The sequence below is a fragment of the Bombina bombina genome, chromosome 2, assembly GCF_027579735.1.
Source record: "Bombina bombina isolate aBomBom1 chromosome 2, aBomBom1.pri, whole genome shotgun sequence".
Lineage (NCBI taxonomy): Eukaryota > Metazoa > Chordata > Amphibia > Anura > Bombinatoridae > Bombina > Bombina bombina.
The window spans coordinates 922,092,589-922,109,665 of record NC_069500.1 but is presented as its reverse complement, the minus strand read 5'-3'; the positions used below and the strand labels follow the sequence as shown (position 1 = coordinate 922,109,665).

The window sequence follows — 17,077 nt, the reverse complement described above, 5'->3', positions numbered from 1 at the left end:
ATAAATAATTATTGTACACTCTGACGTGTCCCGTAAAATACATAGGGCTAGATTACAAGAGTCCCACTAACAGTGGCATGCTAACAGTAGCGCGTGAGCTATATCGGGTTTGAAAGTTGAAAGTAAACGCAATGGCGAGAGCGCAATCACATTTTACGCTTATCTGTTAGCACGACTGAAACCCTCTTGTAAAGGGTAGTGTGTTTATAAAAGATGCACTAAGCACAACATAAATACATTGTAAATTACAGTTACACTCATATAAACACTATCTGATAATAATTGTTCATATACATATTTAAAAAAGTTATAAGGGCTAAACATACATGTCTAAATATGTGCATGTATGTATATACATACTGTATATATGTATGTACATTTGTATATGTGTGTGTACATATGTATTTATGTGTTTTACTGTATATATACTGTACATTTATCACATACCAATGTTCTTCATATACAGGATAATGTAATTTTTATTGTAAATATTTTTTTGTATATATATCTGTATATACCTATACCTGTATATCTATTCCTATAGATATATAGGTATAGATATCTTTAACATTAACATTATCATTATCACATATATATATATATATATATATATATATATATATATATATATATATATATATATATATATATATATATATATTTATTTAATATACAAGTAAGCTTTTTGCACGCATCGGGTAGTGCACATATTAGAAGGACTTTGCTATATCACAACCGTATTAACATATATTCCCCATAGAAATCAATGGAGAGCATAGAAGAAAAAACCTAGAAGAAAAACACCTATCGCTCGCGTGCTACCTGGACAAGAGTTATTCATATTTCACATTCCAATGTTCTTTACTTACATTGTAAATACATATTTCTATGTATATATATATATATATATATCTGTATATACCTATATATACCTATACCTGTATATCTATTCCTATAGATATTTATTTTACATTGACATTATCGGATATATATAGAAATATACATTTAGAGGGAAATTATGTTCAGCATGATCTGATAGGATTTTACAATGTATTTAATGTGAACACCTGTTTAAGATTATTATGCCTGATGAAACAACGTTTTGCGACAAGAAACATGTTGCATTTCTCTGCTGTCATCTGGTAAGATTACAGCATGTTTGTTGTTTTAATTTATTATACTTTTTAATAAACTACTTAACTATTGCATTGTGTTCCTTATTGCTGCTGACTTACACAGCCCAGAACTTTGGATCTTGGATCTGCCGGAAAGATAGTGTGCTGAACCACGTCTAACTGTTCAAAAGGCTTCCACCAGCACATAAGTGTGCTCCTGCTTCTTTCATATGATGTGGCACCTCCTTTATGTTTCCTTTTAGGATCCACCTGTTTAAACATTGAGTTTAGCAATTATATATGAGTGCTAACCCTACACCGCGTTAGACCTAAAGCGCAAAATGGAAAGTGAAATATGCATATTTTATATCCCTATGTTCTTCACGTAGATTTTTTTTAATTTTTTATTATTAAATATAAAATTTCTTTATATACATTTATGAGAAAATGAAAGTACACACTTTTTTAATTCTATGGTTTTACGTATCAGGACATAATAAAAAATCATCTGGTCCTTAACGGGTCTTAAAATTAGGTAAATACAACCTCAGATGAACAACAACACATGACATATTACACCTTGTCATGATTTATTTAACAAAAATATAGCCAAAATGGCAAAGCTATGTGTGAAAAACTAAGTACACCTTATGATCCAATAGTTTGTAGAACCACCTTTAGAGGCAATAACTTGAAGAAATAATTTTCTATATGACTTTATCAGTCTTTCACATTGTTGTGGAGGAACTCTTCTTTACAAAGTTGCTTCAGTTCATTGAGGTTTGCGGGCATTTGTTTATGCACAGCTCTCTTAAAGTCCCGCCTCAGCATTTCAATAGGGTTGAGGGCTGAACTTTCACTGGGCCATTGCAACACTGTTATTCTTTTCTTTTTCAGCCATTCTGTTGTAGATTTGCTGGTGTGCTCAGGATCATTGTCCAGTTGCATGACAAAATTTCATCCAAGCTTTAGCTGTCGTACAGATGGCCTCACATTTGACTCTAGAATACTTGGCATACAGAGGAGTTCATAGTTGACTCAATGACTGCAAGGTGCCGAGGTCCTGTGGCTGCAAAACAAGCCCAAATCATTACCCCTCCACTATTGTGTTTTCGACAGTTGGTATGAGGTGTTTGTGCTGATATGCTGTGCTTGGTTTTTGCCAAACATGGTGCTGTGCATTATGGCCAAACATCTCCACTTTGGTCTCATCTGTCCAAAAGACATTGTTCCAGAAGTCTTGTGGTTTGTTCAGATGCAACTTTGCAAACCTAAGCCGTGCTGCCATGTTCTTTTTAGAGAGAAGAGGCTTTCTCCTGACAACCCTGCCATACAAACTGTGATGAGAGTGGGAAGTGATGTTAACGGATGGGGGCGGGGTTTAGGTCCATTATTGTCTATGTTGCAGTTACTATGTGAGATCTATGGAACCAGATGTATATTTCCATGCTCTGCAAAAAAATAGTGTTGTACCCTCTCTGCTGTGTCCTGCATCTCATGACATGGTGTCAGAAGTTCTTGCCTGAGCTTCTGTTTCCTGATTGATGACGATGTCGAAGTTTACCCCACCTGAGCCTTTTGATTTTTCTCAGCCTGCAGCTTGGCCCACATGGTGTCAGTGGTTTCAGCGCTTCAGGATTGCTTCCAAGCTGGACAAGGAGAGTGGGGAAGTACAAGTTAATTCTCTTTTATACTCTATGGGGAAAGATGTGGAGCCAGTGTTCAATGCCTTTACTTTCCAAGAAGGGGAAGAATTTTACTTTGAAATAGTTATGAACACACTCAGTGCCCAAAAGAAATGTGATCCATGAGAGGGCTTGTTTTCACAAACGCGCCCAGCGTGTGGGAGAATCTGTGGAGTCATTTGTGCGCAGCCTGTATGAACTAGCTGAATTCTGTGAGTTTGGTGTTGCTAAAGAGGAGCAAATCAGAGACAGACTAGTCATAGGAATTGCAGATGCTGTCTCACTGAAGCTAAAGTTGGAGGCTGATTTAACGTTAGATGGGGCTATTAGGATGGCCCGCCAGAGAAAATGGTGAAAAAGCAAAGTGCTGATCTGAGGTCTGAGAGTATTGTGGATGAAGTGCAGCAGTTCAGGAGGGCTGCTAGTGAAAGACACAGTGTGAGCGGTAGACCAAGGGCAACATATAGACCCATAAGCAGATGGGCGCAGCATTCCCACTGCACACGGTGCAACCGTACCCATGATCAGAGTGTCATATGCCCTGCTAAAGACAAAATGTAGAACCGAATGGGCCATTTTGAAGTGGTGTGTAAAACTGAATATATTAAGGAGATTCAGGTGGCTAGCGACCAGGAGGGTCAAGAAGTGTCCTTTGTATGATCTGTTGTTGAACAGCCTTCAGATGAAGATTGGAGGGTTACTCTTACTGTAATGGGAGCCAAAGTTGTCTTTAAGATTGACACAGGAGCAGACATCACCGTTATGTCCCTTGCAGCATTCATAAAACTACAGCTGGTGAAAGTTACAACAAAAGTCCATAGTCCTGGTGACTGCATTGATTGTGCGGGAAAATTTCTTGCCAGCTGCGTGTACAAGCAGAAGAAATTCACCATGTGGGTGCATGTGATTGGAGGTCAGTGTGTTAAAAACCTATTGAGCAGAAAAGCAGCCTGTGGTTTGGGCCTAGTTGCCAGAGTGAATGAGATCTCAGAAGATATGTTTGGTGAATTGGGCCTGCTGAATTGTAACCCAGTCAAAATATCACTTAAAAGTGACGCAGTTCCATACAGCATTACCACTCCAGTTAGAATTCCGTTCCCGCTCATGCCTCAGGTGGAGAAGGAACTTCTGCGTATGCAGAATATGGGAGCTATTGAAGAGGTTGTTGAAGCAACAGACTGGTGTGCCCCCATTGTGCCTGTTGTGAAGAAAAATGGGAAGTTATCTGTGTAGACTTGAAAATGCTGAATGAGGCGGTGAAGAGAGAGCGATATGTGCTGCTGACACTTGAAGACATAGCCCAGAAATTGTCGGGGCGAAGTTCTTCTCTACACTGGATGCTTCCAGCGGCTTCTGGCAGATACCTCTAGATCCAAAGTGCCGAAAACTGACTACCTTCATTACACCGTTAGGTCGGTTTTGCTTCTGCAGACTCCCTTTCGGGATATCCTCTGCTTCTGAAATCTTTCAAAGAGAAATGAGTTCTCTCCTAAGAGACCACGAGGGCACGGCAGTCGTCATGGACGACATCTTGGTGTATGGATCTACATTGGAAGAACATGATCAGCGATTGAGCTGTGTGCTGCAGACTATTAGAGAGTCCGGGCTGAAGTTAAATAAGGAGAAATGCCATTTTAGGAAAGCTGAGTTATGTTACTTTGGGCATATCATCAATGGGGATGGCATCAAGCCAGACCCCGATAAAATCCGTCCTATTGAACAGATGAAAAGTCCTTCTGATGTACATGAGCTGAGACAAAACTACAAAACTACACCCTATCACAGAGTTGCTAAAGAAAGATGTTGCCTGGGTCTGGGGACCTTCACAGGAAGAATCCTTTGTGCAGGTCAAGTCCCTGCTGTGGTCTGCCCCAGTGTTGGGGTTCTATGACCCTTCCAAAAAGACTGCTGATGCGAGCAGTTATGGGTTAGTGGGCTGCCCTCCTGCAGTTGAATGAAAATAAAGTACAGCCCATCGCCTACTGTTCCCATACACTGACGGCTGCTGAGTCGAAATACGCCCAAATTGAGAAAGAGTGTCTGGCTGCAGTTTGGGCCTGTGAGCACTTTCAGTGTTACCTAGTGGGCTTACAGAAATATAATCTGGAGACTGATCATAAACCGCTAGTCCCTCTAATCAACTCCTATGATATCGACAAAACACCCCTAAGATGCCAGAGACTTCTAATGAGGCTGCTCAGGTTCAACGTTCAGGCTGTGCATGTGCCGGGGAAACAACTGGTTGTGGCAGATACGCTTTCCAGGCTCCCGCTGGCTGCTGCTGAAGAATCTTCAACAGAATCAGATGTGAAGGTGTATGTAGATTCAGTTCTGACCTCCAAATCCATTTCTTCAGGGAATCTAGAAAAAATAAGAAAAAAATAAGAAAGGAGACATATTTGGATACAGACCTTCAAGAAGTTACTAAGTACATAAAAGAATGTTGGCCCGAGAGTCAGATAGCCTGTATGTCTTTAAGTTCTTACCAGTCAGAAAGGTCACAGCTCATGGAGCTGGATGGGTTGGTGCTGTTCCAGGGCCACATTGTTATTCCTATTAGCATGCGGCAGGAGATGTTAAGCAGGATTCATGATGGCCACTTGGGAATTGCAAAGTGCAGAGAAAGGGCAGCTACGGCAGTATGGTGGCCAGTGATCAGTTCTGACATTGCAAGCCATGTGTCAAAATGTGCCTTTTGCCGGGAATGCCGGCCTACTCAGAAAAGGGAGCCCTTGATTTCTACTCCCCTGCCTGCAGGCCTGTGGCAGAAAATAGCTGCTGATTTGTGCAAACTGCACGGGAAAAAGTACCTAGTCGTGATCGACTACTATTCCAGGTATTTGGAAATTGCACCTTTGAATGAAATCACAAGTCAAGCCATTATCACTCTTCTCAAGAGCTTGTTCACCCGGTGGGGAATACCAATGGAGTTAGTGAGTGATAACGGAATGCAGTTTGCTTCCCCAGAGTTCAGTTCTTTCAGCAGAGAATATGATTTTGTACATTCCACGTCAAGTCCACATTACCCGCAGGCCAATGGAATGGCTGAAAGGGCAGTTCAAACAACAAAGTTCATTTTGAAGCAATCTGAGCCGTACCTGGACCTCTTGTCCTATAGGGCGACTCCCATTCAAGCCACGGGTTTTAGCCCGGCACAGCTGATGCTAGGACATCAGATTCGCACCACCTTACCCTCTGTGGGTGTCTTCCAGCCAACTAGCTCTATTCCTCGGGATGAGGTCCTTAGGAGGGATGAAAAGGCAAAAAGGGGCTATCGATTCTTCTATGACAGGAGACACTCTGTGAGGCCCTTGCAGGAGCTGAATTCGGGGCAAAGTGTCAGAATTAAACTGGATGATGAGAAGAAATGGAAGACGCCTGCTACGGTAATTGGATGCTCTCCAGAACCAAGGTCTTATGTAGTCCTTACTGATGGAGGGACAGTCACACGTCAAAATCAAAACATCTTCAGTCTGTACCTGAGAGTTTGGAGTTGGATGCCTCTGTACCACTGCCGGTTTAAGTTTTAAGAGGGGTGCCTTCCCCTCAGCAAGATCACAGCGGGGATACGTCTTTGCCTCCAGCAGACTCTCAATCACCTTCTTCTGTATCAGAGGACAGTTCCTGTAGAATTACATCAAGTGGAAGAGTGGTGAAACTTCCGGCCCAATATCGGTATTAGCACTAGTTAGAACAGTGACCGGAAGTATGGGCAGAATAATCCCATGGTCACTGTGGACTAGGGTAGTCTACCCCGATGTTCAAGTCAGGATGTAATGTATGTTGTTTATACAGATATTCTCTTTAACCTGTTATTTATTATATACTATACAAAACTGTTGTTGTATGCTTCTTGTATACCTTATTATTTGTTGTATTCAAATTAAAAAAAATGTATGCTTTGTCCTTTGAAAAGGGGGAAGATGTGATGAGAGTGGGAAGTGACATCACCGGATGGGGCGGGGCTTAGGTCAGTTATTGTCTATGTCACAGTTATTAAGTGAGATCTATGGTACCAGATGTATACTTCCATGCTCTGCAATAAAATAGTGTTGTACCCTCTCTTCTGTGTCCTGCATCTCATGACACAAACCATACTTGTTCAGTCTTTTTTCTAATGGTACTGTCATGAACTTTAACATTTAAAAACAGAAAAGTTGTAAATCTCCTAAGTCTGCCATGACACCAGCAAGCACCAAATAGAAAAGCCCTCTGAAAGCAATCACAGTAAAATCAATAAAAACACACAGATGCTTGAGCTAAAACAGCTAAGTATCACAAGGACCCTATAAAAGATAATTGACATAAATATTTAATATATACACAATACCCCCAATGGTTCAAAAAACATAAAAACAAAAAATAAAAACAAAAAAATGTATGTGCCATTTTTTGTTTTTATGTTTTTTTGCATCATCAGTGGTATTGTATATATGAAATATTTATGTTGATTATCTTTTATAGGGTTCTTATGATACCTAGCTGTTTTAGCGCAAACATCTGTGTTTTTTTTATGAACTTTAACATTTAACATGCTAACTAAGGACTGTAGAGTCTGAGATGTAACTCTTGGGGTTTTTTTGCAATTTCTCTGAGCATTGCACAGTCTGACCTTGGGGTGAATTTGCTGGGACATCCACTCCTGGGAAGACTGGCAACTGTCTTGAATGTTTTCCACTTTTGAATAATCTTTCTCACTATAGTATATTGGACTTAAAATTGTATGCAAATAGCCTTATAACCCTTCCATGATTGATGGGCAACAACAATTGCTTCTCTAAGATCATTGCTGATGTCTTTCCTCCTTGGATTGTGTTAACACTCCCACCTGAATGCTCCAGACCAGCAAACTGCTAAAACTTTGGCTTTTATAGAGTTGAAAATAAACAAGATGTCAGTTGCTGTAGTTAGAATAAAAAGTCTCTTTATTTAGAAATAGTTAAAACATGGAGGGAACATACCCTATTGGAGGAAAAAATAGACTAACATGTTTCGGCTTGCGCCATACGCATAGTCTTAAAACACCATACAAAAACTCTAGTTTAAAACCCCCCCTCTGGGATTTGATTGGTGGAAATCTTAAACATCAATTAGGGCATTAAAGTTACAGTACATGATACGCTTTTTTGGCAATGTGATAGATTATATGTATATTCATTCTTACAATGTAAAATGTGCACTTCAACAATATCATAAATCCTATGTGTTAAACATTACCTTCTATCCTTATTATTAAATTACATTATTGCTACCCTTATAGGTTATTTGAGATGGCATATACTGATAGACAAATGGATATAAAAATAGATATAAATATAATTGTAAGAGAAGAAATACTCCCAATTTCACGTAAATTCCCTCTTCAAGAAACTAAGATGCTTTGTTTCATTTATATGGCATTTACCACTGAGTATACAGCATGTGTACCCTATACTGCCTTGGATCCTCAGTTTCATAAAAGCATACTTGATACAGGGTTATTTTATATATAACACAAAGAACCCGTAGTCATAAACAATTTTGTTTTGTAAGAGAATTAAGAACTAAGAATATGAACTATACTTTTTTATGTAACTGAGCATAAGGTTTTATTATAGAGTGTAGGTAAGGGAATTTATCAATCCTAGGCACACATGAGTGCTATGGGGTGATAGGAAACAGAGATGTAAAAGTGGCAGTTATTTGCTTATATTCCTATTATTCTTAAGCATATAATAATATTAATATTATATATCTTTGAGGGACCCAGAGAATAGATGGGTGACAAGATTAATTCCAGTGATTGATAAAGTCATATTCAGAGTTCAGACCAAAAGGTACATCTCCTGCCTGGATAAAATCTGGAACTTGTCCCCACCTCTTCCGCGGGTCTGGACTTTCTCAATTATCATCCATCTGAGGCTTGCGCAATTTTTGTCGTGTGTGTTAACAAAGTGATTAACTATGGGGCTACTGCTTTTACCCACTCTAATGGTTGATAAATGCTCACGTATCCGTGAGCGTACCTCCCTTGTTGTTAAACCTATGTATTGGAGATTGCAAACTGTGTACCACACGAGGTAAATGCAATAAGTGGATCTACAGTTCACACAGGTAGCCACTTCAAATCTTTACCCTGTAGTGCAGGATTGGAATGATGAGCCTATGTGAACATATTCACACGCTTTGCATTGGGTATTCCCACATCTGTATGTGCCCCTATGCCTAAGCCAAGAGGATTGTGTAGCTGAAGCATGTTTTTTAAGCTGTGAAGGAGACAAAATGCTACCCACAGATTTGTTTCTTCGATACGAAAATCTGCAGCCCTTGCTGACTGCATCTGCTAGGCCATTATCAGCTGCCAACAATTTGAAATGTCCCCGGATTATATTACAGATAGTATGATACTGTTCTGAATAATCCATTACAAATGTCAATTTGCGTTCTGAGTAACCGTTAGATTTTATGCGGTCTACCAAAAGGGAATCTCTTTTTAATTTGTCTACTTCATTCCTGGCTTTCTTGAGAACTCTGGTGCTATAGCCTCTTTCCCTCAGTCTATCCTGCAATGCTTCAGCATGACGTTCATAATCTTTTGCTCGCGTGCAGTTCCTTTTAAGGCGAATGAACTGTCCCTTGGCCACAGAATATGGCACCTGTCGGGGATGGCAGCTGTTGGCATGTAATATACTGTTGCCTGAAATGGGCTTTCTGTACACTTCTGATGTAATCTCGCCTGATTGCCACACCCTGAGCTCCACATCCAAATAGTGAATTTTCTGTTTGTTTGTTTCATAAGTGAAACGCAGATTGAAATCATTCTGACCCAAGTATTTCACAAATTCATCTACTGGGTGTCTCTCACTGTCCCAAACAAACAGCAAATCGTCTATGAAACGATGATACATCCTAATCGCAGGTCGGAAGGTGTTACTATCTGCATAAATGTGGGACTGCTCCCACCAACCCATGTATAGGTTGGCATAAGTGGGGGCGAACTTAGCACCCATAGCGGTCCCACATTTCTGCAGATAGTAATCACCCTCAAATTGGAAATAGTTGTGTGAAAGGAGGAATTCCGTAACCTCCAGAACAAAGGCCCTGAAGGGCTCACCATGTGTCGTCTCATAGATTAAAAAGTATTCAATGGCCTTCAATCCTAAATGGTGAGGAATTGAGGAATACAGTGCTGTGACATCCACAGTAAGCCACACAGAGTTTTGCATCCACGTAATTTGATCAATTAAGTTCAAAACGTGTTTTGTGTCTTTGATAGGGAGGGCTGCAAGCAGGGGTTGTAATAAATCATCTAGCCACTCTGAAAGGTGTTCAAGCATGGACCCTATTCCGCTAACTATCGGCCTACCCTGCACGTTCTCAATTGTTTTATGCACCTTGGGTAGGTGGTGGAATATTGGAATAATGGGGTGATTGACATACAAATATTGACTAGTATCATTGTCAATAAAACCCTCTTCCACAGCCCCATCCAAAAGGTGCATAAGTTGTCTCTGAAACACATTCGTCGGGTCTCCTCTGAGTTTAGTGTAGCTGTTAGTATCTCCCAATTGCCTCAAGGCCTCAGCCATGTAGTATGACCTATTCATAACAACTACGGAGCCCCCCTTGTCCGCCTGCTTTATGACAATGTTCATATTGTCACTTAATGATCTCATAGCTTGTTGTTCATGTACACTTAGGTTACTTTTCACTGTTTTTTTTGCATGATTAAGTGTTCTTAAATCAGCCTCTACTCTTCTATAGAAGGTCTCTATAGTGTTCCCTCTGCTCTGAATGGGGTAGAAAGTGGAGGGATTTTTGTATTTCTTATGCAATGTAGTTTGAATATTTGCAATATCAGTTCCTGTCTCCTGTTCCAACCCCCTCAGAGCTATGAGGTCACACATATCCTGAAAATGAAACCCTTGATATATATTAGAGTTTGTTTGCCCTGTGGGAATTTCTGAATTGTCAGTTTTGAAGTGTTTACAGAGTGTTAGATTGCGCACAAATTTGTTAAGATCTAACATTGTATTAAACAAATTAAAGTTTACAGTGGGTACAAAGCCCAGGCCCAAACTTAACACTCTGTACTCTTCCTTTATCAAGACATGGTCCGATAAATTTATGACGGTTTGTATTTTGATGGCACCCTGGTCTGTCTTACCGGGTACCTTCACTGTTCGGGTTGCATACCTGTCGTCCCACCTCCCCTGGAGCGCTGACCCATCTGAAAAACCTGTTCCATCTGGGAGAACTCTTCATCTCTACCTGTTATCTCATTCATAGGTTGTTGTTCTAAAGAGGGAACAGGATTCACAGATGGTTGATACCTTCTCTGTTGCTGTGTGTTCTGTTGTTGGAACCTAGGTTTTCCTGGGTGTTGTACTGCATATACTCTGTTAGGGCCCTGTCTCATATCCATTTTAGTGTGCATATTCCCCGTCCAGAGAACCTATTGTAGTTAGTATTCCTATTTACCGTGTCCTGGAGGGTTTCTTCCTCAGCTGAATATGTGCTGAGCTTTATAGAGTTGGTCACACTTGCTGATGATCAATTAATCAAGGGCATTTGATTAGCAGCACCTAACTGATACTTAGCCTCTTAATTCCTCTGGAAGCAGTAAGGGTGTACTTTTCACACCTGGCTTCTCCATTTTGGCTTTAATTTTGCTAAATAAAGCATGACACTGTGTAATATGTCATTTGTTGTTGTTCATCTGAAGTTGTATTTACCTAATTTGTTGACCTGCTAAAGACCAGATCATTTTTATTATGTCCTGATATGTAAAACCCTAGAATTCAAAGAGGGTGTACTTTCTTTTTCCCATGACTGTATCTAATAACGTTAATGTAAGAAATATAAAGTATATATATATATATATATATATATATATATATATATATATATATATATATATATATATATAATTATGTATTTTCAATAAAAATTACATTGTCCTGTAAGTGAAGAACATTGGAGGGGGAAATATGAATAACTCCTGTCCAGGTAGTGTGCAACTTGGGTTTTTTCTTCTGCGCTCTCCGTTGACTTTTATGTGGAGGAAAAGTTAAAGGACCAGAAAAACAGTGTATTTGCATAATCAACAAATGCAAGACAACAAGACAATGCAATAGTATTAACTCTGAATTTCAAATGAGTAGTAGATTTTTATTTAACAAATTTCAAACTTATGTATATTTCCACTCCCCCTGCACCATGTGATAGCAATCAGCCAATCAAAAATGCATATATGTATATTCTGCGAATTCTTGCACATGCTCAGTAGGAGCTGGTGACTCAAAAAGTGTAAATATAAAAAGACTGTGCACATTTTTTTAATGGAAGTAAATTGGAAAGTTGTTTAAAATTACATGCTGTGTCTGAATCATGAAAATTTTATAAAACCTGAGTGTCCCTTTAATGCAGTTGTGATATCACAAAGTCCTTTGGTTAGCGCACATCAGGTTTCACTAGCGTGCAAACGTTTTACTTTCAATTAATAATACGCGTGCTACTTGACACACAAAAAAGCTTAATTCTAGCAAAGTTTACAATCGAGCGAAAGCGCTAAATAGCATGACACAGTTGTACTCTGCCCCATACTTATCTACTGAAACACAAACAATAGAGAAAGATCAGATCTGTTACTGTTTGTTTAGAAACAGAGTAAGAAAAAAAACTATAGCCCTTATTAGAATTATATGACTTATAAGTAAAAAAAAAACAAAGATACGCATGTAGGTGTTATAAAGATCAATGTGATGAGTCACTGCTATAAAATGAAGCTCAATTTGTTATATATATGAAGAAGAATCAAAGGTTTCTACAGAGCTCTCCTAAGCAAATATATAGTTTTTTGCCTAATAATACACTGATGGCCACAAACAAACGATGGGCATCTGGATGTTAAGCTCAGTCTGAGACATTATTTGCTTTATGTTCTGTAAGTCAGAAAGGAATTGGTGTAGTGATCCATACAAAGCCAGCATGTACTGGAAAGTAAGTTAAAAAAAAAACAGCTTTAATATTGACCTAAAAATAATAAAAGGTAAAAGCTGCTTGTGCCCCTGCATGAAGAGTATAAATGACCAGAACTGGACAAGAGACCTGCTAAAACGAGGATGATTAAAGCAAAACATTTTTACAAAAGAGAAATTTTAATTCAAAGTAAAGTTTATGTGACCAAAGAGTCTAAAAAAAACAAGATAGGACTTGTTTAAATTTAACATATCAAATGTGAGCATCAGAGAAACCACTTGACACATCTTATCTGTCCATTTTCCTTGACTTCAAAGCACAGTCGTAACAAATGTAGAAAAAACAATAATGACACATCAGTAAAACTTTCATCTCATACGTATGTTTCAATAACATTACTTGGGCTGATATTTATATTAAAGGGACAGTCTAATTCAAAAAGTTCATGTTCCAAACCATTAGAACATGTCAGTGTAGCATTACTGATCCTAGCTAACTATAGGGTTGATCGTTTGATAATAATCAGCATATTAACAAATGTAGATTAGCCCTTCTCTCAACATCCACACAAACATAATCAGCTGTTTTCATTATTTATTAACAGTGAAAAATGGTCTGATATTTAACATGTGCTAGACAAAGGGACTTGATAAACCCTAGTCATAACACGTGCAAAACACATTGATATTACTCCTGCCATATTGCATGACATTAGGAAATAGCCTCATCAAACAGATAGAAACGCTACCTGATCAATAAAATAAAGATTAACAATGTGATAATAAGCACTTTAATACTAATAAAAATTACAACAATCCATAACTCACACATGCCCACTAGTCCCATAATACCCTGTTCAAATCATATTATGATGAATTTATTGTTGAGCTTTGCTTTAACGGACATGAAACACAAATTGTTTTTTTTTTCTTCATGATTCAGATAGAACATTTGATTTTAAATAACTTTCCAATGTATTTCTATTATCTAATTTGTTTTTGTTTTTTTGTATCCTTTGTTGAAAAGTAAACATAGTTGTCTCAGAAGCTGCTGATTGATGGCTGTACATTTACGCATCTTGTCATTGGCTTTCAGCTAGCACCCAGTAATGCATTTCTTATCCTATCAACAAAGGATACCAAAAGAATTAAGCAAATTAGAAAACAAAAGAAATCTGGAGAGTAAACATATTTCTAATATCAACCCAGTGCTATAGAGTACATCTTAGCATTTCTGATGTTGCTAATAATAATTATTAAAATAATAATAATACTTCATGAAGAATTTACAATATCATTGTAGCCCAAGTAAGTATGGTTAAAGGGACATGAAACCCAAAAATTTTCTTTCATGATTCAGATAGAGAATACAATTTTAAACAACTTTCCAATTTACTTTTATTATTTAATTTGCTTCCTTCTCTTGTTATCCTTTGCTGAAATGTTTATCTAGGCAAGCTCAGGAGCAGCAGAGAACCATAGGTTCTAGCTGTTGATTGGTGGCTGTATATATATATCGATTGTGATTGGCTCACCCATGTGTTCAGTTAGAAACCATTAGTGTATTGCTGCTCCTTCAACAAATGATACAAAGAGAATGAAACAAATTAGATAATAGAAGTAAATTAGAAAGTTGTTTAAAATTCTATTCTCTATCTGAATCATGAAAGAAAATGTTTGGGTTTCATGTCCCTTTAAGTGTTACTGTATATGTTATGGTTTCACAGACCACACATGGCAAGGAAAACAACTAACATCAAATGAGATTTAAGGAAGGGGCAATGGTAGAGCATTTTGCTATTAAACCATTGATTAGTTATTTACTAACTATCTAGTATAAATAAGTACAAACTTACCTGTGAAATAAAAGTAAAACCTAAGCTGCCTTACACTAAAACCTAACATTACAGAAAACAAACAAACCTAACATTACAAAAAATAATAAACAGTACACTATCAACAATTACACAAAATAAAAAAACTACCATTAAAAAATAAATAAATGAAATTATCCAAAATAATAAAAATTATTCCTAATCTAATACCCCGTTTAAAAAAAAAAACCCACCCCAAAATAAAAAACCCTAATCTATAATAAAAGATGCGGGACCGGCATCTTCTTCATCCCTGCGGTCGATGCGTGGAGGTCCTGGCGGAGGCCAATCGATCCGATGTGGAGGTCCTCTTCATGCGATCGTCCGCCGCACACTGAGGATTGAAATGCAAGGTACCCCTTTTATACTGGGGTACCATTACATTCCTATTGGCTGAAAATTTTTAATCAGCCAATAGGAATTAGAGCGGCTTAAATCCTATTAGGATAAAATATGAGGAAAAAATGGAAAAAAACACACTTTTTCTAACTTTGACCCCCACAATCTGTTACACATCTACAACCAGCAAAAAACACCCATGCTAAATAGTTTCTAAATTTTGTCCTGAGTTTAGAAATACCCAATGTTTACATGTTCTTTGCTTTTTTTGCAAGTTATAGGGCCATAAATACAAGTAGCACTTTGCTATTTCCAAACCACTTTTTTTTTCAAAATTAGCGCTAGTTACATTGGAACACTGATATCTTTCAGGAATCCCTGAATATCCATTGACATGTATATATTTTTTTTTAGAAGACATCCCAAAGTATTGATGTAGGCCCATTTTGGTATATTTCATGCCACCATTTCACCACCAAATGCAATCAAATAAAAAAAATTGTTCACTTTTTCCCAAATATTTTCACAAACTTTAGGATTCTCACTGAAATTATTTACAAACAACTTGTGCAATTATGGCATAAATGGTTGTAAATGCTTCTCTGGGATCCCCTTTGTTCAGAAATAGCAGACATATATGACTTTGGTGTTGCTTTTTGGTAATTAGAAGGCCGATGAATGCCACTGCGCATCACACGTGTATTATGCCCAGCAGTGAAGGGGTTAATTAGGGAGCATGTAGGGAGCATCTAGGGTTAATTTTAGCTTTAGTGTAGTGTAGTAGACAACCCCAAGTATTGATCTAGGCCCATCTTGGTATATTTCATGCTACCATTTCACCGCTAAATGCGATTAAATAAAAAAAAACGTAAAATTTTTCACAATTTTAGGTTTCTCACTGAAATTATTTACAAACAACTTTTGCAAGTATGGCATAAATGATTGTAAATACTTCTCTGGGATCCTCTTTGTTCAGAAATAGCAGACATATATGGCTTTGGCGTTGCTTTTTGGTAATTATAAGATCGCTAAATGCCGCTGCGCACCACACGTGTATTATGCCCAGCAGTGCAGGGGTTAATTAGGTCATTTGTAGGGAGCTTGCAGGGTTAATTTTAGCTTTAGCATAGAGATCAGCCTTCCACCTGACACATCCCACCCCCTGATCCCTCCCAAACAGCTCCCTTCCCTCCCCCACCCCACAATTGCCCCCGCCATCTTAAGTACTGGCAGAAAGTCTGCCAGTACTAAAATAAAAGGTGTATTTAAAAAATAAAAAAAAATTGTATAGCATATTTACATATGCAGCTGTGTAGGATCCCCCCTTAGCCCCCAACCTCCCTGATCCCCCCCAAACAGCTCTCTACCCTCCACCTCTAACTTACTGGGAGCCATCTTGGGTACTGGCAGCTGTCTGCCAGTACCCAGTTTGCAAATAAAAATGTATTTTTTTTTATTTATTTTCCTTTTTTCTGTAGTGTAGTGTAGCTTCCCCCCCCCCCAGACCAATCCCCCACCCGCTCCCAGATCCCTTAGATTAACTTTCATTAGGGATTTTATCCCCCCTTACTGCCACTTCTGTACAATGTTTTTTTCTGTAGTGAAGCGGTTCCCACCCGCTCCCTCCCCGTGCACGCGCCCGCCCGCCGCCCCCCGTGCACTCGCGCGCTCCGGTGCGCACTCCCGACAACCCTGCCCGCGATCCCGCCCTCCTCTCTCTTCAGCCTTTCATCGATGGCCGCCCACCCGCTTCCCACGTCAGCTCCCACCCACCAACGATTGCGGCCATCGATGCTGGTGCAGAGAGGGCCACAGAGTGGCTCTCTCTGCATCGGATGGGGGGAAAATGTTATTGCAGGATGCCTCGATATCGAGGCATCACTGCAATAACTGTAAAGCGGCTGGAAGCGATCAGGATCGCTTCCAGCCGCTTTAATCCCCAAAGTCGTACAGGGTACGTCGCTGGTCTTTAAAGACCAGGTTGTGTGCGACGTACGTACCCTGTACGACTCGTGTCGTTAAGGGGTTAAAAGAACTGAATGCCCTATTAATGACAATGCCCATACAAATGCCCTTTTCAGGGCAATGGGTAGATTAGTTTTTTT

General features: G+C 38.9%; 1 protein-coding gene across 1 annotated transcript in view; it reads right to left on the bottom strand.

Annotated features, from left to right (window-relative positions):
- Positions 1-17,077, bottom strand: part of GC (GC vitamin D binding protein) — a 286,233-nt gene that overhangs the window by 178,440 nt on the left and 90,716 nt on the right. The gene's annotated exons all lie outside the window — the stretch shown is intronic.